This window comes from Falco cherrug, chromosome Z (assembly GCF_023634085.1).
Source record: "Falco cherrug isolate bFalChe1 chromosome Z, bFalChe1.pri, whole genome shotgun sequence".
Classification (NCBI taxonomy): Eukaryota; Metazoa; Chordata; class Aves; order Falconiformes; family Falconidae; genus Falco; species Falco cherrug.
The window spans coordinates 44377425-44402799 of NC_073720.1; the positions used below are offsets into that span (position 1 = coordinate 44377425).

General features: G+C 43.0%; 1 long non-coding RNA gene across 1 annotated transcript in view; it reads left to right on the forward strand.

The window, feature by feature from the left end:
• Positions 1-4627: 4627 nt before the first annotated feature.
• LOC129734779 (uncharacterized) overlaps positions 4628-25375 on the forward strand; it is a 102020-nt gene continuing 81272 nt past the window's right edge. The window contains exons 1-2 of the long non-coding RNA XR_008730385.1: positions 4628-4649; positions 22797-22878. This is a non-coding gene — a long non-coding RNA (uncharacterized LOC129734779). The remainder of the gene's footprint in view (positions 4650-22796; positions 22879-25375) is intronic.

Below are 25375 nucleotides of genomic sequence, written 5' to 3' on the forward strand. Positions count from 1 at the left end.
TGGTTCTTTCTCCTGTTCCCTGTTAGGAGAAGCGTCTTCATCCCTTACTAAATGAGTTGACTTCTGATTCCGTAGGTTTTTTTAATTGTAGGGGTGACTGGTACAGTTTCTGGTTTAGCCACAGTGTCTGTTGGTATGTTTTCAGATCCAGAGACCCTCTTTTCTTCTTGAGGGCACTGCATAATATCGAGTAGAGTTTGGTAGGTGCTGGCCAGGCCCCAGCACGCTGCAGTAAGTTGTACCTCCTTGAAATAACCAGGGATTTATTGCCCCCCCGACCCCCCCCCCCCCCCCTCCCCCAAGTATGCTATCACTTCATCAGAATCCTGCACTTGTTTGGGAGTGAAGTTCCAGACCACCAGAGGTGAGAAAACCAGAAGTTTTCTCGATATCTGCCCATATTTTCCCACATGCCTTGCCACCCATGACCACCCTGCCGCAGGGCCTGGGTCATATTCTCAAATAGCTTGTTAATCTTAGAAAAAGCCAGAACAGTATTCCTAAGAAGTACCAGTAGAAGTATTTTAACTGCCTAAGGATGTTCAAAATACTGATAAGCTATTGTAACGAAGGAGAAAACATCAAAGAAGAAGGTGGTGAAGGTGCCATTCTGTATTTGCTCCCCAAAAATCCCCTCAGAGCAAGAAGTGCTGTTGTTAATTGTCTCCATCAGATGGTACCTGAAGTAATGTACAGTACAGTAATGGCTTCAGCACAGTCCAAATAACCAGGCTGATCTTGAGGCCAGTGTTTTGATAATAGATCTCCCATGCAAAACACCACTAAGCACTACAGAGCACAGCAAAATGCAAAAAGCCAACACCAATCTGCAACATGGACAGCAAAAAAAAAGACCATGGCACAGATCAGATAAACTAATATAGGGAACAGATGAATCGGTATCATGATCCACAGCTGTTAACAGATATAAATCTCTTCTAACACACTCTGGTCAAATTTCTGTTATTATCTCAAACCCTTTGTGTCCCACGTTGGGTACCGAAAAGGACTGTTGTGATTTAACCCCAGCCAGCACCTAAGCACCACGCAGCTGCTCACTCACTCCTTGCCCCCAGTGGGATGGGGAGAGAATCAGAAGGGTAGAAGTGAGAAAAATCATGGGTTGAGATAAAAACAGGTTAATAATTAGAAATAAATAATGATAGTAATAGTAAGGAAAAGAGGGACAGGGACAAGGGGAATAAAGCAAGCGAGAGAAAAATAGAACCCAAGAAAAGACAAGCGATGCAAATGAAAACTGCTCACCACCAATCCACCAATGTTCAGCCCATCCCTAAGGAACGCCCCCCCCGCCCCAGTAACCTTCAGTTTTATTGCTGAGCATGACGTCACATGGTACGGAATATCCCTTTGCTCAGCTGGGGTCAGCTGTCCTGGCTGTGTCCCCTGCCAACTGCTTGTGCTCCCCCAGCCTGCTGGCTGGTGGGGAGGGGTGAGGAGCAGAACAGCCCTGGCTCTGTGTAAGCGCTGCTCAGCGACAATGGAAACGTCCCTGCGTTACTAACACTGTTCCTAGCACAAATGCAAAACATAGCCCCACACTAGCTACTATGAAGAAATTTAACTCTATTCCAGCCAAAACCAGTACACCCAGTCAAAATCCTGGATGTTCACAATTCTTTGACCGAGCTGCTCAAACATGGATTTATTAGTGGGGAGCCACCTAATGAAAATTTCCAGATGTTAAAAATGAAGTGATTCAGAACTAGCCAGAGAGGGCATAATGCGAAGGAGGCCTTATATCGGTTATACCTTTACGTCTGGGAGCCTACTGGGGAAATGCACGCAAAGCCTACCAGAAGCTGCACCTTGACACGGAGGAAGAGCAGGACGAAATCCTAAGTGTTTCAGAAGATCGAAACCCACGGTTGCTGCAAAGCTTATACATTTCAGCTTGATTTCTGCTCACTAGATGGCAGCAGATTCAAAAGAATTGTTGGAAAATCGCAACCTGCCCGTGAAAAGAGCGTTTAAAGACATGGTCATGCAGTGAAGTAAAGGTGTGATTGTAAAACGTGACACAAAATTTAGTCTGGGTAAGGAAAACCCCGGGGGGTGGGGGCCAGGGGGGCAGTACAGGCTCCAGCCTGGTCGGACAAGTAGAGTCTTCTGCCACAATTTCCACAGAGCTTGTGCTTTGCTTGCCCTCCCAGGCTGGGGGTTCTGTCGTTCCGCAGGCTCACCAGGTTAAAGCTAGCGTGCCTCCCTGTGCCACATCCGAGCGCTCATTCTCTGTGTCAGTAGCATCCAAGAGAATATGTTAGAATTAAGTTCCCACTCTGTGAAAGACTTTCTTGTTGTAACGTACTTTCACCTGAATACTTTCTTTGCCCTGAAGCACAGGGGCTGTAAAGGAGAGGCAAGTAAAATATATTTAGCTAACCATCATAATTACCTTAAAAAACTCTAGATGACCACCATACTTGATCTTTTCCTGAGGATGGATTAAATTGTCTCAGGTATGCAACATGCCTAACCTGTTACGAAATTGGTAACTTGAGAAATAAAGGGGAAAATTTCATAAATGGAAACGGTAACACCTTCTGCTGGCATGGATGGAGTTGGAAGAGATGTCTGTCCAGGGATGTGGATCTGTAAACTTCATTACAGTTCCCAAAGGTCTGTCAAAACCATTGTCACAAGAATCACAGAATGGCTGAGGCTGGGAAGGACCTCTTGAGATCACCTAGTCTCCACACCTCTCTCAAGCATGATCACCTGCAGCAAGTATCCTTGAGTATCCTGAAGGATGGAGATGCTGTAGCCTCCCAAAACAAAACAGACATGGGCATACTGGAGCAAGTCCTACAAAGAGTCACAAAGGTGATGAGGGGACTGCAGCGTCTTTCATACAAGAAAAGGGTGAGCAAGCTGGGACTGTTCAGCTGCAGAAGAGAAGGCTCCAGGCTTCATCGCATTAGCATGTATAAGTACCTCATGGGAGAGTGTAAAGAAGAGAGAGTCAGGCTCTTTTCAGTGGTGCCCACTGACAGGACAAGTGACAGTGAGCACAAATTAAAACATATTAGATTCTATCTGATCACAGAAAACACTTTTTTACTGTGAAGGTGGTCAAAGTCTGGCACAGGTGGCCCAGAGAGGCTACAGCATCTCCATCCTTCAGGATACTCAAAATCCAACTGCACTTGCTGCAGGTGATCATGCTTGAGAGAGGTGTGGAGACTAGGTGATCTCAAGAGGTCCTTCCCAGCCTCAGCCATTCTGTGATTCTTGTGACAATGGTTTTGACAGACCTTTGGGAACTGTAATGAAGTTTACAGATCCACATCCCTGGACAGACATCTCTTCCAACTCCATCCATGCCAGCAGAAGGTGTTACCGTTTCCATTTATGAAATTTTCCCCTTTATTTCTCAAGTTACCAATTTCGTAACAGGTTAGGCATGTTGCATACCTGAGACAATTTAATCCATCCTCAGGAAAAGATCAAGTATGGTGGTCATCTAGAGTTTTTTAAGGTAATTATGATGGTTAGCTAAATATATTTTACTTGCCTCTCCTTTACAGCCCCTGTGCTTCAGGGCAAAGAAAGTATTCAGGTGAAAGTACGTTACAACAAGAAAGTCTTTCACAGAGTGGGAACTTAATTCTAACATATTCTCTTAGATGCTACTGACACAGAGAATGAGCGCTCGGATGTGGCACAGGGAGGCACGCTAGCTTTAACCTGGTGAGCCTGCGGAACGACAGAACCCCCAGCCTGGGAGGGCAAGCAAAGCACAAGCTCTGTGGAAATTGTGGCAGAAGACTCTACTTGTCCGACCAGGCTGGAGCCTGTACTGCCCCCCTGGCCCCCACCCCCCGGGGTTTTCCTTACCCAGACTAAATTTTGTGTCACGTTTTACAATCACACCTTTACTTCACTGCATGACCATGTCTTTAAACGCTCTTTTCACGGGCAGGTTGCGATTTTCCAACAATTCTTTTGAATCTGCTGCCATCTAGTGAGCAGAAATCAAGCTGAAATGTATAAGCTTTGCAGCAACCGTGGGTTTCGATCTTCTGAAACACTTAGGATTTCGTCCTGCTCTTCCTCCGTGTCAAGGTGCAGCTTCTGGTAGGCTTTGCGTGCATTTCCCCAGTAGGCTCCCAGACGTAAAGGTATAACCGATATAAGGCCTCCTTCGCATTATGCCCTCTCTGGCTAGTTCTGAATCACTTCATTTTTAACATCTGGAAATTTTCATTAGGTGGCTCCCCACTAATAAATCCATGTTTGAGCAGCTCGGTCAAAGAATTGTGAACATCCAGGATTTTGACTGGGTGTACTGGTTTTGGCTGGAATAGAGTTAAATTTCTTCATAGTAGCTAGTGTGGGGCTATGTTTTGCATTTGTGCTAGGAACAGTGTTAGTAACGCAGGGACGTTTCCATTGTCGCTGAGCAGCGCTTACACAGAGCCAGGGCTGTTCTGCTCCTCACCCCTCCCCACCAGCCAGCAGGCTGGGGGAGCACAAGCAGTTGGCAGGGGACACAGCCAGGACAGCTGACCCCAGCTGAGCAAAGGGATATTCCGTACCATGTGACGTCATGCTCAGCAATAAAACTGAAGGTTACTGGGGCGGGGGGGGCGTTCCTTAGGGATGGGCTGAACATTGGTGGATTGGTGGTGAGCAGTTTTCATTTGCATCGCTTGTCTTTTCTTGGGTTCTATTTTTCTCTCGCTTGCTTTATTCCCCTTGTCCCTGTCCCTCTTTTCCTTACTATTACTATCATTATTTATTTCTAATTATTAACCTGTTTTTATCTCAACCCATGATTTTTCTCACTTCTACCCTTCTGATTCTCTCCCCATCCCACTGGGGGCAAGGAGTGAGTGAGCAGCTGCGTGGTGCTTAGGTGCTGGCTGGGGTTAAATCACAACAGTCCTTTTCGGTACCCAACGTGGGACACAAAGGGTTTGAGATAATAACAGAAATTTGACCAGAGTGTGTTAGAAGAGATTTATATCTGTTAACAGCTGTGGATCATGATACCGATTCATCTGTTCCCTATATTAGTTTATCTGATCTGTGCCATGGTCTTTTTTTTTTGCTGTCCATGTTGCAGATTGGTGTTGGCTTTTTGCATTTTGCTGTGCTCTGTAGTGCTTAGTGGTGTTTTGCATGGGAGATCTATTATCAAAACACTGGCCTCAAGATCAGCCTGGTTATTTGGACTGTGCTGAAGCCATTACTGTACTGTACATTACTTCAGGTACCATCTGATGGAGACAATTAACAACAGCACTTCTTGCTCTGAGGGGATTTTTGGGGAGCAAATACAGAATGGCACCTTCACCACCTTCTTCTTTGATGTTTTCTCCTTCGTTACAATAGCTTATCAGTATTTTGAACATCCTTAGGCAGTTAAAATACTTCTACTGGTACTTCTTAGGAATACTGTTCTGGCTTTTTCTAAGATTAACAAGCTATTTGAGAATATGACCCAGGCCCTGCGGCAGGGTGGTCATGGGTGGCAAGGCATGTGGGAAAATATGGGCAGATATCGAGAAAACTTCTGGTTTTCTCACCTCTGGTGGTCTGGAACTTCACTCCCAAACAAGTGCAGGATTCTGATGAAGTGATAGCATACTTGGGGGAGGGGGGGGGGGGGGGTCGGGGGGGCAATAAATCCCTGGTTATTTCAAGGAGGTACAACTTACTGCAGCGTGCTGGGGCCTGGCCAGCACCTACCAAACTCTACTCGATATTATGCAGTGCCCTCAAGAAGAAAAGAGGGTCTCTGGATCTGAAAACATACCAACAGACACTGTGGCTAAACCAGAAACTGTACCAGTCACCCCTACAATTAAAAAAACCTACGGAATCAGAAGTCAACTCATTTAGTAAGGGATGAAGACGCTTCTCCTAACAGGGAACAGGAGAAAGAACCAGAAGGGGTAGACTGTTCTGCCACAGAGCAGTCACAGAACAGAGGAAGCAAGAGTCTGAGATCATAAATGAGACAGAAAGCGCCCAATTCCTATCCCTAAGTGACCTGTGAGATACACGAAAAGATTTTAGCAGTCAACAAGGCAAACAAATTCTCAGCTAGTGACTCCAATGCTGGGATATCAAGGCCAACAGTCAGGAATTAGAGGGTAAGGAAGCCTGGCAGCTGGGATCCCTTCCTAAAGATAAGGCCATTGACAAAGGGATTGGAAAAAGGGCAGGAGTCCTCAGTCTTTGGCGGTGACTCCTGTCAAGCGTGAAGGACCAGTATCCCTTCAAGGAAGAACCTGCAGATTCCCAAAGCAAATGGACCACTGTTGAGGGAAGTATCCAGTATCTGAGAGAATTAGCTGTGGCGGAGGAGATCTATAACAACCTGGGTAACAATCAGGCGTCCAAAGACCCAGATGAAATCTGGTGCACCCCGTGCATGTGGCAAAATTTGATACAAGGTGCACCTATGTCATATGTCGGCACCCTGACAATGACGATCTGGACAGATATGGAGGCACCAGCTACGAATGCATTGGCCAGATAACTCCAAGAATACAAAGATAATCTTGTTTCCTCCCTGTGGGCCTGCATCTCAGCTGTGAAGGAACCGACCCAAAAGTTGTCCCAGCAGTCTGATAAGAATAGGTCTTCCTCACCCACACCAACCAGTGTCTCAGCTATTAAGCCAGACATTTTCTGTCCAAGGGAGAGGGTACTGGTGGCCTACAGCACTTGCAACCCTGTGGTTCTTCCTGCATCACCAGGGGGAGGACATGGGAAAATGGGATGGTGAACCCATCCAGAGACTAGAAGCTCATGTACTTATACATGCTAATGCGATGAAGCCTGGAGCCTTCTCTTCTGCAGCTGAACAGTCCCAGATTGCTCACCCTTTTCTTGTATAAAAGATGCTGCAGTCCCCTCATCACCTTTGTGACTCTTTGTAGGACTTGCTCCAGTATGCCCGTGTCTGTTTTGTTTTGGGAAGCTCAGAACTGGGCTTAGCATGACAGATATGTCTCACCAGTGCTGAGTAGAGGGGAACGACCACCTCCCTTAACCTGCTGCCAGTGGTCTTCCCAGAATGCTGCTGCCTTTCTTTGCTGCAAGGGCACACTGCTGGCTCATGGTCAATTCGGTGTGCACAGACCCCACGTCCCATCTCTGCAGAGCTGCTTTTCAGCCAGTTCAGCACCCAGTGTGTAATTGTGCCTGTCTTTGTTCCTCCCCAGGGGTAGGACTTGGCATTTCCATTTGTTGAACTTCATGAGGTTCCTCTGGGACAAGTTTTCCAGCCTGTCCACGATATGTCTTCTAGCATATCAGTCTCTCCTCCCAGTTTGGTACTGTCTGCAGACTTTGTGACACTGTGTTCTGTGGACACTGGACACTGTGTCCAGGTCATTCATGAAGATGTTGAACAGCAGCAGCCCCAGTATCAGCCCTTGGGGCACATCACTAGGACCTGGCCTCCAACTGAACTTTGTGCTACTGATCACAACCTGAAAGCTAGAAGGTGAGAGCCAGCTATGCAGGCAAATCCGCCTAGCAGAAGCTTCCATGGCCAACCTGTGGTGCAATGTGGATGGCGAAATGGGTCACGTGCTAGTACAGCCTGCAGACGTTCCCCACGTGAACTAAATGACTGACAAAGGGAATTTCTAACCTGTAGGACTATGTTTATAACAAGGCTTCTGCTGGCATAAGCAGAATATGTGATTTTTCCATGGCACTGTGAAGTGTAAACGAGGCTTACTGTGTGAAGGGGTAATGAAGCCTGGTTGTGACGCTGCCTCATGGCAGACATTCCAGGATATGTGCTCACCCCATAAAACAGATGTCTCCTACTCTCAGAGCAACCAAGGGATTTTGGCAAGATTGCTGATGTTACGGAAAATATTAAGCAATAATCCCTTCCATCAACCTAATTCCCAGTTCCTCAGCTAGCTAAAAATGTTGTAAGTCTTTTATTGTGGTGGATAGTTTTACAACCCCCACATGTTTTTGAGTTCCCAGGTTAACGGATTTTTTGAACATTATAATAAATTAGAGGTAAAGAACATGACAAGTTGCTCATTGTAAGAATTTCTTGTTGTAAAAAGTATATAGATAGTATTGACTTCCCTAATTTACTGTTTATAAGAAGCATTACTTTGTAAAAAGAATTAAATTAAATACTTCCATTTAATACAGCCTATGTATGCACAAGTAGATGTACATATATGTGTGCATATGTGATTATGCAAATATGAGGGGTCAGATACTCAGTTCATTTGAACTGACATATGTCTATTGACTTCAAAAATAGAAAATAACCACAATTCAGGAAACAGTATGTACCAAAGGTCCTTTTACACCAAGATTTTCTCAAGATGATTGCCTGTAACAACTGGCCTGTAAAATTCAGTGTTGTTTACTCTGTGTAGTCAGAAGTACTGATCTTCCTCCAGTTCAGTTCCTCCTGAATTCAGTGGTGGTGCTTAGTATCTCTAAAAATCAGGCTGGCTGTGTAAGATCCATGTGTTACTCTTAGGTGTTTAAAATGAAAATGTTTGCTTACAGTTTAAAGTAAAATTTTGTTATGGCTGTGGTTTTGTACTATGGGTTGTTGTAAGAAGCTACAGGCAGATGAAGAGGAATAAGGCTTTGTAATATTGCTCATTTTGGTGGGAGTTTCCCATGTTCTCGCTCAAAAAAACACAAAGCAGGACAAGACCCAGAAAATTATTCATCTGTGAACAGCACCACGTAGCAGCACAGCTTAGGTACAGGTGAACAGAACTGTGTTGGAAGTGGTCCCTGTGGGCTCACACGAGGACCTGCCTTTTGTCCTGTGGCACCAGACACTGTGGCAGGACAGACAGCGCGTCCTCTGTGCCCCTGCAGCAGCTTCTGCCCCTAGCAGCTCTGGATAGACAGGGAAGGACAAAGGACAGGCTTTCTGCTGTAAGCATGTTTGAGGTTGGATGCTGGATGCCCTTTGTGTGCCTGAGGGGCATGTGGGGGATTTTCAGGTGTCCATTGGGAAGAAGTACTGTGTCTCTGCTGAGGCTGTCAGATACCTGAAAATCTAATGTAGATGTTCCAAGTCCTCAAAATCTCCCCAGAAAAGATTTCAGGCTGGAAAAGAGGACATTGCTGAAAAAATCAAGGAACAGCTCTGTTTGTAGGTAACAAAAAGGAATAAAGAGGACTACTGAATAAGGTAACTTTTTTTGGACTAGTTTTCCCTTGCAAGTCTATGTGTTCTTAAGAGGGCACCTGACATGAGGAAATGCGGCTTTAGCTCCAGTGAACTTTAACGACACAGTGCTGGCATTTAGGAAATTGTTAGTGTTGTTATGGAGTGTTTTTCCAAGCAGTGGAGACACATTATCTCTATGTGGAAAAGATTTACCTTCCTCCTAAAGGAAGCAGGACAGCAATTATACATAAAAGACAAACAAATTCCACTGTGTTTTTTATATTCATATCAAAATATACTTCACAGAACATCCAGTATTAGAAATGTGTTGCATTATATTTTCACATGCATCAAGTTATTGTATTTAGGCAAGTTTAACAAGCCCCTTGCGTATATGAGGAATGTAGGAAGACGTAAATATTTCTGAAATGGGAAAACTAGGAAAGCGGACACTCGTAAGCCAAAAGCTTTAAGATTGTCTTTCTGTTGTTGGGTCATTAGATATGTGGATTAGGGGGGTATTTGGAAAGAAACAGTGAGGTTTTGCCTGGACATATTGATATATATAATTATTTCTAATTTCCAAGAAAGTGTGTAGGCAGTTTGGTTGCCAAAATTGGAGATGCAAGTTGTTACGCACAACACTGACAGTTTGTTTGATATTTGTACTAGTACATTTGCCCTTAGTCTGGAGCAAATCAGTTCTGCCTTAAACAGTTCCTTTGTGACACGTAGCAGTGAGCCAACATTACCAGTAAGCTCAGAGTGGTTTAAGGCTTCTGTGTAGCATAGGAAGAATTGAATTTTACTTCCCTGTGGGTGAGAGCAAGGTAGTTCCTTGAGGGCAGGAAAGTATGGTTTGCAGTTTCAGGGACCTGTTGGAGGGGGAAGGAGGGAGGAATAGCATTTCAGGAAAATTTTTTGAGGAATATGGCCAAAGCTGCCCAGAGTTATGTCTGGGAGAAGTAGGGGATCTGGGAGGCCGGCAGTGACAGGTACTCAGGCGGTAGGAAGGATATTAAGTTGTTAGCAAAGGTGAGCATGGTCGTGGGCAGTGCAGGCAGCTGGGTGATGGTGAAGGCAGGGCTGCAACAAGCAGCCTTTTCGTCTGGGGCGAGCCTCCCTCATTACCACATGCTCCTCCAAACCTGCATGTTCTTTATGTCTTCAGATGTTGCAGTGGTCTCTTTGCTCACCTGTTGCTTCATAGCTTTCTGACCCTTTCGTGCCTGCCGAGAATCTGCAGTAGTAGTGGGAGCAGCTGGAAGGAGGACACAACACTGCTTACGCTCCTCTGAAACACCTTGCCCACAAGACTTGATGGCACATGCCTTTCTTGTGTCATCTCTTGGTGCTTGGATGGAGACAGGTGCCAAAAGAAGGTTGCTGTTTTGGCCAAGACCACCCATTTTAAAGAATATTTTCTCACTCTTTCACCTTCCTCTTCTCTTCCCCAAATTTGCAACATCAAGCTACTGCCTACTTGGCTGAAGTTGTTCCTGAGGTTGTTAGCTTGTGAACAAGCTGAAGCTCAGAGGGAGTGGATAAGGTTGTTTATCGTATTTCAATTATTAACCAGGTTCCCACCAAACCCAAATTTATAATGACCCAAACAAACTTTACTTTGTAGTAATCCCAAAGGCTATGCTTTAGAAGAGTGCCTTCACAATCTTGAATATACAAATATACAATATATACAAATTTTGAATATACGACATCCTGAGTATACATCTATTAAAAGTCTTGAATGTACAATCTTGCATATATTTCTGGAAGTTATGTGAAACACAGTCATACCTTGATACACTTTATGCATGTTGGATTGTAACCTGCAGTAGTTTCATTAAGTTTGATACTGTGGAATTAAACATGTTTCAACATGAAAATGGAGTAGCACTATCCAGCTCTACTCAGTATTTCCCTGGAATTTCAGTAGTTGTAGTAACAATGAGAATGGGCTTGGACTAGTTGTCACACAGATTACCAGCATCTTTGCCCATCCTTTGTCTGTGCCAGGTCTGGCTGTATCTCTCTGGGAACATACATGTGTTCCCGTGTGTTGGTGTGTTTGGGATAATGCAAGGATGTGCTGATGACAGCAGCTTGTTCCTTCCAGACCACACGAGGGACCCAAAGACACGCACTGGTTTCTGGTAGCCCCTGTGAACTCGAAGGATCCGACTTGGGCTTTCAGAAAGTAGCTTGTTTTGTTTTAGTTTTCGTTTTCAGGACTTTTACTACGACTAACCTGTAAGCTTTCTGAGGGAAAGTCTGAGAAAGGCTGTTACAAAAAAGGCTGCTTTAGGTGACAGGTGATTTTAAAACAACTTTGTCATGGCTGCCTAGTGCACTTAGAAAGGCTGCGTGGCATCTAGACTGATAGTCATAAATTATATGAAGACATTAGGAGGAAAGCATCTGCACTCATGTATTATACTGTGTGGGTACATAAAAGAAAAATATTAAAGAAAATAAACATCTGGAATTTTTGTTTTATTAGTATTTTTGAACATTCAGGCGAGCAGAAAACTGCTGATGTGATAAGACAGTTCCATAAATAAGAGGAAAACCTTATTAAAAGTGAAGTTGTTCCATAACTATAATACAACTGAGACACACTGTATTATGAGTAGTAACTCCCTGTTCCTTCAATAGCTGTGCACCGCATGTGCAACCAGGGTACCTCTTCTGTGGCATGAAAAACATGTTTGGTATGGGCTGGTTTGGCCTGGAAAGAGCACCACTACCTCGATTTAGGCTGCGTCAGTTGCCTCATTAAGAAGTCCTGAAAAGTGATCTCAGATGCCTTCTCCTTTGGGACTGCTACCCTTCTCTGTCTTACACTGTGGTCAGGAGACAAGAGGCAGGGTTATGTGCACAGGGCTGACTTGTGGTGCCCATATACACAATTTTAGTCAATGTAAATAATAGCTATGTTTTCTGTTTTCCTGTTTACAAAAGTAATTTCCACAAGGAGGGTGAGGGGCACAGCCAGGGACTATTTCACTGCAGTGACAACTCCTTGTTCTGTAAATCTGTTCTGAAAATCTAATGCTAGTGAGTAGTGATGTGGCGGTTTGGCATCATTGCCAATGAAGGAATACTGTGATGCCATGCTGTATCTGGGTAGCACCCTCAGCCTGAGATCAAGCTGAATTACTACCACTAACAAACACATCCAATGTGTTCTTGGAGGAGGTGTTATCTATGATTTACTGATAGGGCAGGTGGGCCCAGGGATTGATTTCCTTGGGGTCAGGGAGTGAGTCAAGAGCAGGACCGAGAGCAGTCCCCTCTTGGCTGGATAGGAAAGGAAGTGGGTCTTCTCCACAGCCTCAGCCTTGTTCTCCTGTCACCCTCCAAGACCCCCCCTCCTTAGGCTCAGAGGCACTATAGATGCTTCAGGCATGCATCCACTGTGGAGGTACTGCAGGGACTTTTCTCTGTCCTGTACTTAGGAGAGGCAATGCCAAATTCTGCCTAACAAAGCCAATTCGTATTTTCACCGCTGTGCTGTACACAGGGAATCTACAGTATAAAGTGTGATGGTAGACTGACATTAAAGATGGTTCCCTTCCCTCTCTGCTTTTTCTGGCAACAGCTGAACATGCACCGACAACACACCTTCCATTACTAATATTTTGAAACTTAGAGCAGGAGAGTGCCTCAGACCGCAGCCTTATAACGTAATGAAGAATACGCACAGCTGCAGTAACAACCACATAATTATTTAATTAGTTTTTGACAGCTTCAAATTGCAGAGGCAAAGGAATGCATGAACCGCACATGGAAACCTGCCAGCAAAGGTTTTACACGTACACAGATGGTTTTAGCTATTGTAAGCGCAAAGCCAGGTTGCTGTACTATTACTGCAAAATCTAATAGCACATCATGCACTGCAGGAGTTATATCAGGGGAATAAAAATGGCATATGTAATTATTTCTTCTCCTTTATGTCATAGTGTTGCTTTTGTTGTATTTAACTTCCCATAAGTGAGCCCTGTGAGATCAAAGATGGGAATATTTTAGCACTAATTTAAGTAATCTGTAAAGTAACAGCTTCTTTGGGCTTTTGGAATAAGCAATTATAACACCACTAATTAACATTATATATCACTTTCTATCTCAAAGTCCTCTTATGGTTATGAATTAATCAATACCTCTGTTGGCAAGTTAAGTATTGGTTTTCTTTCTGAATTTTTATTCTGAAAAAAAGCAGGCTGAGTCTTGGAGAAGTGTAATAATTTGCCAGTCCACAGTGTGATTCAGGGACAAAAGAGACATTAAATTAAGGATTTCCTCAGTTTTTTTGACTCTGCGGAGAGCTAGAGCAAGAAACATGAAGACAGAAATGAAGGAAAAATAGCTGCCTGCAACAAAATGGATGAGGAGGGCACTAGCATTAGTCGCAATCTGTCTTTGGAAAACAGATTATTCCAAAGGGGAAGATAATAATTTAGAAGTGAAGTGAAGCCTAATGTACTGTAAATATTTGCTCGTCTGCTGCTGCAAAGTCAACACCCATCTCCCAAGTCACTCCAAAGTGTTTATAATTTCCATGTGTCACAGGCTCCATGATTTTATATTACAGGGGAAGTGATTTCTCCGGAGTGCACCTAATTAAGGCTAACAGTTAAAATAAAACATGAATTAATTCAAAACTTCTCTCCGTGCTCTAAATGAACACAAACATCTGAGGTTTAAAAAGTTAAGTCCCCCTTTTTTCCCCATAATTGTAGTTTTCATATTTTCCAGCCTTTGCTTTTTATGGTTCTGGCTGGGATAGGAAATGCTAAAAGCCCACAAGAAAAGGCTATTCCCATAGAGCTGTGTAAGATATTCACAACAAAAACCTAAACCATGTGGAACACATGTGGTTTCAAGTTTCACAAGAAAGTCAAAACCCAGACTCTGTTGAAGTTTGTAACACGGTTTGAATGAAACTGGGCCCATTTTCAAGAAAATCTGGTCAGATTCCTGGTTTGGAGTTGGAACCATCCAAAATTTACAGTGTGGAAGGTCTGAGAAGTCTTGGGGCCTGATCCCACTGATGCTTCGAGGGGGACTTGCTGTGGAAGGGTGGTGAGCGGAGGGGACCGCAGGACTGTGGTGCATAGCCGGTGTGAGAGAGCTGTGGAAACAAGCGCAGAGTTAGTGGGTCTCCTGATGTAAAGGACTGTAGTAAAGGAAGAGTTGTATGGAGGTCATGTGGCTCACATCCAGCGTGGGAGGTCTAGCACACCCCTCCGAGGTACCTTGCTATACCTTTTCATGTGTTCTCTGCACAAGTCTGAGAATAAAAGTTAGGTCACCCCAAATACTTCAGGACTGTATCCACCACTACATTCCATTTTGTAGGATTTATGTGGGTATTATTGCAGCCACAGGGAAAACAGAGCTTTATTTTACTTGCAGCGATCTCTCTGACTAAAGAAATGAAAGACTGTGAAGAAATTCTTAGCACCTGTGATGAAGCCATACACACAGAAATCTTTGAAAAAGCCAATTCCAGATTAGAATATTTGCTTCACTGTCCTGCAATAACCCACTGCAAATCAGCATCAGGAGGTACACACTTTTTTAAGAGCTGTATATAGGAAAGAGTCACTTGCTGATGCTGCAATAGCAGTCTCTAAAGATGCTATCAAAGTAAAAATTATGAGCTAAATTGTGGTATTGCAAAGATGAATATCTGAGCAGATTTTTTTCTTGTGTATTCCTAGAAACATCTTTAGCTGAGCTACTAAAACCACTGTAAATTATTGAAACTGAAAGGTTTCTCTATGGCTAATTGCTTTTAGCATTTCTGCCAATGCAAGCAATAAGAACAGGCTAGGAAACTTATTATCAAGGTTTAAATAATATGACTAGAATGGAATATTATGTTTATTAGACAGATTTATTTCTTGATCTCATACACATAAATACTAATACATTCTTTCACATATATTGCTATGTTTGGGAATATTTAACTGAGAAAATAAAAACTGTTTTCTTCTAACGCCAAAATTTAAGCAAAGAACAGAATGATGGCTTCTGAGTACATGGAAAAACAGCATATGTCTGTGTATGAGGTAAAAGCTCTGTACCAGACTAATGAATACTGAGTATAGTTTCCCTGTTTTCTCTGATGATATCTTGTATGTGCACTTCTGTGAGTTCAGCACAGTGAGGGCAATAGTCAGGCTCACAAGCGAAATTCAGTTCATTGCAGCTCCAGTTCTTCTATCTGCACTCACTTTGATTAAGCATAGGTCAGTCCTGTGCACGATAATTATTTATTACCCTCTCAGTACTACTTTTTTTTTTTTTTTTTAATGCCTGTGTTTTGGCTTTAGATGACATTATAAAGTCCCTTTTGCTAGCAAGTCTTTTAATGCAGCATAGTTCTGCTCTGAATCTTAACAAATGTCCACAGTGTGCAACTTTTGTTATCCATGCCTGCTGGTTTTCCTTTTAATAAAAATACTAAAGGAAGCAGACACCATCATCCACCAACCTGCTTACCCAAGATCCAGTCTGACCATACATTCATCTTGTCCAGAATTAGCTGAAAATCTCCCAGATGACTGAGTTTTCACCACTTCCCTAAGTGACAAAAAAATGCCTTTGTGGTTTGTCATGATGCTGTTCTCTTGTTCAAAAAGAACTTGTGGGAAACACCCCTAAACCAGCCTTGTTTTCTTTTAACACCATCCGTTTTCCCTGGTGCCTCCAAGAAGCAAACAGCAGATGAGCTTTGGGGATGCTGAGACCACTACCAAGTTACTGCTGCTCTGCGCTTACAGTCTGCCTGCATCTGCTTCTAAGCTCTTTCTTTGGTTGCAAAGTCTTTCAGGTGGAGGCTGCAGGGGCAATGGTACCCCCACTGCAACAAGCTGCGAAGGAGCATCTACCACCTTATGGAGGTCCAGTCCAACGTCTCACTTCTCTTCACACCAGTCTGGCACAGGGGGCTGGTTCTGTGCTGGGCACTCACTGGGCCCACATCTGGTTGCAGAGTCCCTTAGCAGGTGATCACAGATACAACACCGGCGCGAACAGAAAGTGCTGCAGGAGGAGGTTTTTATGGGGTGGAGGTTACTGGTAGGAATGAGAATTGCAATGCCCATGTGAGCTCTGCTAACAGGGATGGTAGCTTGAGAAAGCTGCAGTGTGAAAACTCCCTTTTGTGTAATCAACCTAAATGTGCTTAGAACAGAAACAGAAAATCTAAGAGATCCAATTTAGTTCACCATGGCAGAGTAGAAATGAAAAAATTCCATCTGTTCTGTTTCAGTACCAAAATCTATTTTATACTTATTCTGCAATATTTGTCAGCATAATTATAATAACTAGAGAAGATTCATTCAACAGGTGATTACAAAAATCAAGGAGTGGCATATTGTTTTTAAAAATCATATTTATTTGTAATGATTGCATTGCAGAATGGCAATATTTCTGTTTGGAAGGTTTCTTACCCAGTTCTAAGGCTCAGTTGTGCTGAATTGCTAGTATTTAACAATAAGATCAGTAGACCTTAAAAAACGGAGAGAAAAAGAGAGAAAGCAGAAGCTGCTATGGATACTGCCAAACCACTTCTCAGCTTTGTAAAATCAAGCAATGGGCGAGTTTCCCACCACAAAATCAGCATAAATACCTTTTGAAATTGCTTACATTTTTTTTTTGGCAGTTGCCACCCCAATATTCTGATGGCACTTTGATAACTTATCAAAAAATCTTTAAATAAATTTTCTTTCAAAAGGAGATTTAAAAGTATTTTGTTGCTTGTTTGTGCAACATATCTTTTGTACTTCTCGATGTTGTATCAAAGGTCCTGGCATAGTGCTGGCATTCTCTTGCTTCTAGGAAGCCTGGTTCTGTCTCCTTTCCTCAGGTTGACTGGCATCTTACTCAACAAACAGCTTCATTCACTTCAGCAGCTTGGTGGAATTAAACATAGCACAATCTTACCTCTAACAATTAGTGTTTATTATGTTGTCTGTTCTTCCCCAATAAAAAAGAAATGTCACTATTTCACAGATTTTTCCATTAGGAAGAATTGTATGGAGTTCCACATTTAATGTCATTCCACACTTGAAAACTATTTGCAGTACTTACTTTGGATTACAACTAAACAGCAAGTTTTGATTGAAAGAATGGTTGTGACCCAGTCATTAACTACCATATATGTCAATTTGAAATGATGGAAATAATTGCCATTGACAGTTTTACTTTGTAGAAACCTATTTTCCTCCCTTCAGAAACTTTTTTATCTTGGTTTACTGGGAAAAGCGAACAAACACAAGGAAATGCTTTCAAAATTATCAGCTTCAACAGAACACCAGTAATCACTTTGCATAATCCACATCTGGGCTCAATCCAGTTTTCTTAATTAGCTACAAATGCAATGTCTGCTGCTATGTCTCAAATTGTCACTGCATGTACCTATTAAAGTGGAAAATGAATTGGATTCTCAAATTAAAGACTATTACTTAGGTGGCTAAGTGGATTTAGAAACTGGCATTGCTTGTACTATAAATAGTACAAAGGTCACTATTTTTCAGCTCTTAGAACCAGGGCACTTCCATTTTGTGAAGATCACAATGGCTACATACCTTAGCAAACAGATGTTTAACCAGTCAGTAACCAGTAAATCATACACAGACACTCAGGCCTTCTATTTATCCTGTAAATACAAATATTATTTTAAAATAGTGAGTAACTGTAGGTTCTCTGAATCTGAGGTCCATGTGATTGCTTTTCGTGTTTCCCTAGTTAAGGCTGGATGTGGTATTCACATCCAACTAAAAGCCCATGCTGTGTTTACGTCAAAGTGCTCCAGTTAGCTGACCCACACTGTTCCAGAGGTGACAATGTTGTCCAAAGGATGGGAAGATCAAGCAGCTAACTTGCCCAGGAGTATCCCATTGCTCTTGAGATCTGGGGCAAAGGATACATGAAGTCATATATTTTGCCTGCACTGGGAAAAGAAAACAGGTCCTCCTCAAACTTCTAGAACTTATTATGAAAGGAGAATGTGCCTTACTAAACATGCGAGTAGCATAGGAGTCGAGCAGGTAGGTGAAAAACTTCTTTCAGCCCTTTAGCGTTATCAGTTACATTTCTCATTATGTCATTCATGTATATATGTATATGTATGGCTTCAGGTTGCACCAGCAGAGGTTTATATTGGCTATTAGGAAAAATTCCTTCACTGAAAAGGTTGTCAAGCACTGGAACTGGCTTCCCAGGGAAGTGGTTGAGTCACCAACAATGCAGGTGTTTAGAAGACGCATAGACGTGGTGCTTAGGGACATTGTTTAGTGGTAGACTTGGCAGTGTTAGGTGTGTGGTTGGACTTGATGATCTTCAGGGTCTTTTCCAACCTAAATGATTCTATGATTCTATGACTGTATGCACCACTGTCCAGTCACAACATCCCATTTTTACCAATGGTCACCCAAACAAGAAATACGGGTGTTCCTTGGTGTCCTGTTGGCTGGAGAAGAATATTGAAGTGCAGCCCCATGTGCATAGGACCTTTGTTGTCAGCACTGCCATTGCCATCCCCAGTGCTCCCTTCACCAAGCTTTTGTCAAACCCTAGCTTTGAAAAGAGAAAAATTATCTGTTCTTGAAGATAATAATTTTTTTAAACTCAAAGCTGCAAGTGAAAACCCAAGAAAAACTTGAAATTATTTCCTGTCTCTGCCTCTGCTTTCTTTTTCCCCAAAGTTTTTCCACACTGATGCATTGTTAAAGGCATGATCCAACACTTAGTCAAGCCAACAGAAGCTTTTCCAAGGGCTTGAGCATATGACAGATTCATATCTAAATGGAAATGTAAAAATGGCTTTACAGCTGATTTTGCTACAGGAAAACAATGAAAAAGTATTTGGTACTTAGACCAAGAAACATGGTTGCTAGCTTTCACTCTGATTTCTAAATCCCTGGGAACAAATCTGGCAGGCCACTGTGCTCCTTCAGCTCCTGGCTATGACATGCAGGAATGAAACACAGTCCTCAGATTCAGGTTGGTGTGCATGTGTCCAGGGACTGGCTTTGCTTCCCTCCTGCTCCCAACCTGCACACACTGTGCGCCTCTTTGTGAAAATACACTCAATAACATCTGTAGATATTTCGCCCTGGAGCAGTCCTTTGGTACAGAGATGGCTTAATTTAAATAAAATAAACCATTCTTTGAAACTTTCTCTCCCTGCCACCCTCGGCCTGTGTAAACCTGATGTAGCTCTTTGAAACTCAGTGGAGTTGCTGTAACTACAGGACAGTGCTGCAGGGAACAGCAAGCACTAAGGAACCAAGGCTACTAAGGAAGAGCAGAGTGGCCCCAGCAGGTGTCTAAGGAAGGAGCACCAACACAGCTGCCTCCACTGCAGTTGCATGGGACAGAAGTGAGACGGGGAAGTCCAACCTGAAAGAAGGAATCTTAAAACTGAGAATTTGGAATTTGGAAGGTGTTTCTATTGTATTCTACAATAACTTCTCCCCCCCCTGCCCCGCCCCCCCCCCCCCCCCCCCATATTTATGAGGTACCTGATCTCTTCTTGGGTGTCATGGAACAGGTCTGTTGATTTGACTGGAACCAGGCTGATGTATGTGAGCGGAGGCTCTGGTTGACTGTCTGCTCAGAGCTTGGCTTGTGGCTGCGAAAGTGTGCAGAAAAATCTGTCCCAAAATATGCTGTCCAGCTGTTTCATACCCCATTTATTAGTGACAGCAGTTGGGACTCAGTTCTTGTCTGCTTTCCAAAATGTGCTACTAAGGAACTGGAGATTAAAATTATTTCTCTTTCTGTTCACGTTTTCGGTTGGTTGACTTAGGTAAGATGTTCTCTTGGAAATGTTGTTTAGTAATATCCACAACTATTTCCAAATTCACTAAATTTATTTTCTATATAATTAAAAAAAATATTAATGACAAATTGGAACCTTATGGACTATTAAAACTCTCTGATATAAAGAAATGTCAGCGTGACTGATATACAGAAATACTCTTTTGAAAGCCATTAGAAAGCTGTGTTCAAGTCTTTGAGCTCTTGGGAGAAAACTCACTAAATTGCTTCCCGTTGTCTAATTTCTGAAAATATCTTGCCCAAAAGCAACACAACAGCAGAATCATGCCAGGAATACAAACACCAGGTGAGCCACATGCATCAGCATTTGTGGGGAAAATATCCTTTTTTGTTTGTTATGCAAACACTTTATTAGGTAGGAAGAAGAGAAAACAATAGCTGGAATCTCTAGATGCTCTGAGTAAATTACTTGCTTTGGAAACATTACTGTGTCAAGGACACTAAATCCCATGAAACCGTGACAACCCAAAACATACCTGGCTGAACCAAAAGTAGAAAAGAAAAATACATTTAAAATTTAGTTGGTAAAGAGAGAAGTCATCCCACTGGAGTAATTTCTGAATGATATTTCAATTTTGATGAAAAGCTTTTACCCTGAAATACATACACACAAGGACCCTGGTCTTTCTTACTAACCGATGCTTTCTTCATGTACATTTCTAATTCAGCAAATAAACCAAGGGCTGTGGGGCAGTTTTGCTGAAAGCCTCAAAAATGCTGGGCTTAATTTATTCTTGAGACATAAATGTGAATTATACATGCTTGTTGCTACCTGTGAGCTGGTTGGAGCTGATGGCAGGCTGCAAGTGCTGTGGTGCCAGCCTGGCAAAATTAGAGCAGCAGCAGGCAGCTGCCTCATTTTCTGGCTTGCAGCGGTATGTGGGTGAAGAAAAATAACGTTAGCATTTGGCTAACGTCACATGATGGCTTCCAAAATATCAGTTCAGCAGGCTTCTCTCATCTAACAAAAATGGGCTCTCGCTGGGTATTAGCAGTAACACACCCACACCCACACCCATAATCAGTGGGTGTAAAATGTGAAAAGGACGTTTGCCAGGGAGCTTTCAGATCCAGAGCTGTGAATGGGAACTGCATGCTTGGAACGGAGGCACGAGAACACTCTTGCTGTTTGTGTCCTTTTGTTCCTCTGATATTTTGGGATTTTATGTGGGTGTGATGACAAATCCCCCTAAAGCTTGCAGAACCGAGTCACGGGTTTCAACGCAGGCTACCAGAGAAGGATTGCTCCTCAGAAACACGGCTGTGGGGAAACAGAGAGCAAGCCCTGGTACACGCTGGAAGGATTAAATTGTGCCCAGGCTCCCCTGGCTGGTTACACTAGAAATGAAGGCAGAGGGGGAAGCACTTCAGCCCATTTCCACTGCTGCCCCTCTGCTTATATGTAATTGCTGCTGCTGCTGCCATTGCCGGCTGCTGCCTGGCTGAGAGCCTCACGCAGGGTAGCACATTAGTACAGCTCGTATCTGTACAACTGCATTACCATTTGCACAAAAGCGTGTGCTTCTGGCTTACACTGAGCTGTAGCATAAATGAAAATCTGCTCCAAACCACTTAGGAATGCTGGTCTGGGAAGATTTGTTTTGAACGAGCCTTACTGACAGCAGTATTAGGCCATGCATGTGGCTTCACAGAGAACTTGAGAGATGGAGAAAGCAGGGAGATTTCAAGGCCAGATGGACACATAATAGTTCAGCTGAAAAGAAAGAAAGCCAGGAAGCGGGGTGAGATTTGGGGATGGCAAGTCTGAGAACCCGGCTTGGAACATGGTCCTGAGGAGGGTCGAGCAGCAGAGGGCAGGGAGCACGATGCCACAGACCGCTACTCAAGTGATATTTGTGCTGGAGCACTCCATTAGTCCAGGGAAGGACAGTGACAGAGGGACATCTTGTGAATTTTCTTATTCATTATTATACCAGATTTTGCAAAGAGGGAAAAAAAAAAAAAAAAAGACATCTCTTAGTTATGGAAACATTTCCTGCTTCAACTGAACTTCAATTTAATAACCATCAAAAAGTGAGCTAGGGGACTTGGGTGAGACTCACTCAGCAAGTGAGGAATTTCACATCTGATATTGTCATCTGTCAGTACTAGATAGACTATAGGTCTGCAAAAGAAAAAAAAAATGCTGTCAGTTGACTGTAGATAGAAAAAGAGTAGAATTCAGTTGCAGTGGACCATGCTGCTGTGTTTCAGATTTGAGTGTATTTTCTTTAAACACTTCCTTTAGTCTTATGGAAAAAGAAGTCTCCCATCTTTTTGTTTCATACTGAATGAGAAGTTACTTTGAATTTAACACTTCAAATAAGACATATGAAAGAAACAAAAATTTAGAGAATATTGCTGTTTAGATAGAAATAAAACTGAATCTGTTATGACATGGTTATAGGCCTGAGAGTTTTATTAATCTTAGAACTGCTCTGTAGCACATGATTCCAGGATATACATGATAGTGCTGATATCCAGGGTTTTAAATATATAAACACTGGCGTATGAAAATAAACATAGACTTCCCTACACTTTAGGTCATATTGTGTTTTGCCCAGGCCAGTAGGGGAGAGAAAGGGAGGCAGAAAGAGGAAAATGGAGATAAAGTGATAAAAAAAATTGAAAACAAAACACTAAATAAATAAAAAATACCCCCCCTAGAACTTACAGAAAAATTGAGAGTTGTGAGAGGGGATAAAAAGCTAAATATAAAAAATAACAGAATCCAAGGCTATAGAAGACACTTTTGCATGCTTTCTTTCTGACAATTTTTGTTTTCTTTCAGTAGGAGGAAGAGGAGACTCAAAAGTTGAACCTCAATCCACATCCCAAAGACAGTGACGGGCTCCGGGAATGTTGAGTCTGAGGTGGGTCCTTCTTCCCTCTGGGAAGTCCTGCCCCTGAAAGTCATCACATTATGCTTATAAATCAAGATTATGCTTGCATTGAGAAAGAAGCAAACCATTTCTGACTGTGCTACCAGTGATATAATGCAAATGTTTATAACTAGGATTAAGATAATTTATTTTTTATGGCCTAGAGACACATTATCTAATCTCCAACCCACTGGACAACAACTGCTATTTTTGTTACCTGTTTGACTACTTTATTCCTGATCTCTGTCATAAGCCTCAGATGTATGTCATCTGGAACTGTTCAGATGATAAATTTATTTCCATGTATTTTCTTCTGACACGTACATCTTTGCAGATATTTCATTGTTTTTACTAGTTAAGAGCTGTGCCAATATATTGAGCAGTGAAGACTAATGCAAAGAAATTGCACATCTTCTTATCGATATCTTAATCTCCCTTAATTAGCCTATATAGCCTGTCCAGTCATCAGACCTCTCCCATTTCTTTCACAGATTTGCGGATTCAGATATAATTAAGTGATCTGGTATTGTTTGTTTTTAAGCCTTATGCTATTTGCCATAGAAAATCCAGCTTAATCCTTTTCTCTCCTAGATCCTGCTCTAATTTATGTTCTTGTTTATTGACTTCATCTGTGTCAAATTTCTAAATTCTGAAGACTTTCTCTTTTCCTCAAAAACCCTGCTGCTATCTACTTACATTGATAAGTCTCTTGCTTCTCTGATTTCCTTTCTTATTCAGTGGTGCATACATTTTCTGATTCTGAGTAGTCATCTTCCATATCTAAACTACTTCTTGGGGTTTTACTTCCTTTAAGCTATCAATCCTATGTAACTAACCTCAACCTTCATAAAACATTGCTCCTTTCCTAGTCCTTCCATGCATGGCAACTGTAACAGCTGCTACTAGTCAGTGACGTGAGCTCTCATTGTGGCTGAATTAGCTCCTGCATGTTACTTAAGACTAGATCAAAACTAGCTTCACCTTCTGCTTCAAAACTCCTCCAAACAGCATACACTTTGAGTGTTAAGAAACTGGGTGTTTACTTTTGGGGCCATTTGGAGACCTTAACAGCAGACCATGGAGCTCTGTTATGAAGCCGAAAAGCTCCTTCTTGTTAAAAGGCCTACACTCCTAAGTGATTGAAATCCCCTTTTTTTCCTAACAAAGTAACTGATAGCAGCATCAGGTTGTCCTCCGGCATGTGGAGCCTGCACTGGAGGTAGATGAAATCCAGCCCAGGGAAGAGGAACAGTGTTATTCTCTGGGCTCCAAAGCAAGCGAGTATACTTTCTGCCTCTGCAGCTGCAGTTTTTCCCTTGGCTTCACACTGTCCTTACTCCAGTTCACCCTCTCCTTGGCAGGTTTGCCAGCAGCGGGGGCTCAGCAGCAGGTGCTGCAGCTCCCCAGTCTGCTGGAGGGGCCAGTGGGACCTGCTGCTGTGGGAAGGGAGGCTCCCTTAGAAGGGCTTTTGCGCACCCTATCCACGAGTTAGTAATTCTGCTCTGTTTTCCTTAGTCTTTTCCCTTTCTGTCTGCTCGCACACATCTCACCCCTGCCCCGGCCTCCTGTCCCAGCCCCCACCACAGCTAGACCACTGGCTTCCAAAAATACTTATGCCCAGTTTCCATGCCTGTATAGCTCTATCTCTGCTCCCCCACTGCCTTCCTGAGTCCCCTTACTCTGTTTTGGGCCTCTGACCGTGTCCCATCACAGCCCACACGGCCAGACACCACCCACTCTCCACTCTGCCTTGCAGCGTCACTGCCAGCTGCCACCTGGTTATCTGATTTGAAACACCCATGCACTTGACATGCCAGGACTCAGCTGGCATTTTAATTACATGCAGCAGTGAATTACAGCTGGCCATTATAATTGCAGATGAGCACACCCTTTCTGCAGAGGCTTTGCTTTCTGCAAGCAGTGATGGATGGATTTAAATCCTTCCTGTCACCACCTCCTAGCTAGGAGGAAGGAGGCCCTGACATGTCTTTCACTATGGTGGATTTGCATGTAGATGTGGGTGTGTGTCACAGAAATATTGTGGAGGCCCTGGAGCTAATGGCCCTATTAACTACTGGGGAATCTACCCCCAGCTCCTCTAGCCAGCTTCTTGCATCACTGCTGCTGAACATGAACAATGAGCTTGGGTTCCTTTCCCAGAAATCTGTCTTGGTGCCTTGTGAAACCGGTCCTGTTTTGCTTCCTTGTTGAGAACAGCTGATTTAGTCTGGTGGTGCACAGGAAAAGAGCAGGAGCATTTGAGCTGGTGTCCAGCTCATTTTGTATTGTGGACCTCTTGGGGGCTGGGGCTGTGAGGGGTATGAATGAATCTTCACAAAAGCCTTGCTGGCCACACTTAAATGTCCCTCTCATAGGTTGTATATTTCTTGCAAACTTGATTGCCTGGAATTAGGGTCTATTTCCTGGCACTGCTGTTAAGGGTAGAAATTCTTTGGTGTCTGGAAAGCTTCTGCTCTGTGGTTCACGT